We start from the raw sequence: 2,776 nt of genomic DNA, 5'->3' as shown, positions 1-2,776 counted from the left end.
ATACTTACAAATATCTTGAAGAAATTTAATTCAATTTTTATTTATCTGAAACAACATAAAAATGTAACAGCAGAAGTAAGCAAGAAGCTGGAATCTATTTTAAAATAGTTTTCAGTATATGTAATCATTGCCTTAAGATAGGAAAATTGAATTGCTTCTACTAGGCACAGTACTCTTTCTTTTTTGGAACATTTCTATTCAACCTTTTTTGTTTTATTCTCAACTTCATGGTATCTTTATGTAAGCACTGAAATTGCTTGTAGTGTCAGCAGGAACGCGTCACCTAACAGAGGTTCAAATAACACTATAGCATGCCATTTGTCTGGAGTGCTATGTATTATCCAAAGGAAATGAAGAGGAGGTGCCAAAATCAGATTACAGAGTGGAAAAATCTTAGCACCTAATTCCCCAGTGCTACTACTGAAACCAGCTCATTGGCTGTGTGTTTCCATGACTGTCTGCCAGGCACTGAAACTGTGACCAAGCTTTCCTCCTGGAATTGCACGACTGAGTATGACAGTACAGCTCAATTAGCTGCAGTTCATCATGCATAACATTTTTACTCATTAGGAAAAGGTGTCAATGTCAGCTACAGGATCTCCCAGTTAGGAAATCAAAATAATATTCTCACCTCTCCTGTCTGTACATTCCCTACACATCAGAAGTAATTTGTGGTCCCACTTCTTCTGCCTGCTGAATGGTGCTAGAAACAAAATATACATAATTTTTTTTGGCTTCAATCTGCTATGCATTTAAATTTTGTGTTATCTTAAGCCAAGGCACAGAAGCCAGAACTACAAATACTTATATTCACTCAAAAATGAGCTAAATATTGCATTTCAATGAGAGTCATTTTAAGAATATTTTACAGTCTGAATCTCTATCTTTTCCCCTACCATTTCAAGTGATAACATCATCTTGTTCCATCATTGATGAAACAGAATGTGGTGTGAACTTATCGATTTCCCGAATATGCAAAAGTGATGATCAAGAGAGTGACGATGGCCCACTCCTGTGAAATTTTGGGAGACTGTTATCACCAATTAACCAGCAAAATGCTGGAAGTGGTGTGGTGACTGAAATGGTAGAGTGCTAGCCTTGAAAAATAATTGCTCAGAGACAGCACCCAGTTCCTGAGTTCAAGGCCTACGACTAACATATGTGCCTGCACACACACACACACACACACACACACACACACACACACACACTAATAGTGTTTCTGAAATAATACCTAATGTTACTATTGCCTGTATCATAACCTGGTCAGATGATGAACTTTCTTCTTTTTCTTTTTTCTCCTTGCAAGGGTAAAGCACCACTCTAATCCACTCTTCTTGCTATTGGTTTTATGTTTTTAGGAAAAATAATGTCTCTGCCATTTTGCTGGCTAATTGGGGGTGGGCTCTTGTGGACTTTTCTGCCTAGGTTTCCTTTCCATGCAGATCCCTTAGATATCAGCTTCCTGAATAGCTAGGGTTATACATCAGAACCAAGGCACTTGTCGGTCCTGTTTCTCTTTTACCTCATAGGGATCACTGCCAATGTTTTCTATTCCTTGCCTGTTATCATTTATTCTATAAACAAGAGTCTTAAGACTTAATATGCCTATTTTTTGATAATCCATCATTTAATATAGAACCTGTTTTGTTTTTATTGTGAGAATACCGTACAGAGGAGTTACAATTACATGGGCAAGATAACGAGTACATTTCTTATCAAACATTGTTGCCTCCTCTTTGTTTCCCATTCCCATGCCTTCCCATACTCCCCCTAATTCCCCCTACCCGATCCTCTCCCCCCCAAAGTTGTAAAGTTCGTTTTTAGACATAACGACTTGTACATCTCATTGTTGCAATGGGTTCACCGGTATCCCTAGTTAAACGATCTGTTTTTTCCTTTCCCCTCCACAAATTATACCAACATCAAATACAGTGAAAGTGGGGATTATACCTTGGGGGAGGGACATACAAAGCAACACAGAAATCATCTTATATATAAATATGCTAGAAACAACGGCATGGAAAAAAAAATTTGGATACTGAGGAATGAACCCCAAGATATGCCTATTGTTTTCTACAAAAATCTCATAAAAAACAAGATATTTATTAAATAATAGCAAATACCAGGAATATAACCTTTTCTATTTAACATATTTGAGTTGCTCACCAGTTTCTGGGATTTTTCTATGAAGTATTCAGTTCTAAAATTTATTTATATTAATATATGGAGTCTTTTGTTTCATCTACCAGAAAAAAATCCCAACTCTCAAGAAGCTTACTTGGAGAGGACTTGATCCCCAGATATACATATATCCAAGTCTGATTGCTGTATTTCTTTTCATGTTGCAATTGATAAGGTTAACATTACCCTGAAGTATTAATATATGGATGCCATATAATCAAGAAAATACATCTCAATTTGACCTTGTATCCAAACCCTATTAAAGTAAAAAACACAAAGCTGAGTGCTAACAGCTCATGCTTATAATTCTAGCTATTCAAAAGACAGAGATCTGAGGATCATGATTGGAATACAACCTAAGAGACAAATCCCTTGCTTTCTTCATTCCAATTAATCAACAAAATCCTCAAATGGAGTAGTGGCTCAAATGATAGAAATCCTGCTTTTAAAGGGAGAGCAGGAGCCACTGGTTCAAGCCTCAGTACATACAAACAGACACACACAAACACACACACACACACACATGGAAAAAATAGGTCTTTGTTACTTTCTTTTGGATTTTGTTTGTAAGGTACTGTGTGAAGTTATTTCA

Source organism: Dipodomys ordii, unplaced genomic scaffold (genome assembly GCF_000151885.1).
Source record: "Dipodomys ordii isolate 6190 unplaced genomic scaffold, Dord_2.0 Scaffold30, whole genome shotgun sequence".
NCBI lineage: Eukaryota > Metazoa > Chordata > Mammalia > Rodentia > Heteromyidae > Dipodomys > Dipodomys ordii.
Note: the sequence above shows the minus strand (reverse complement) of the source record.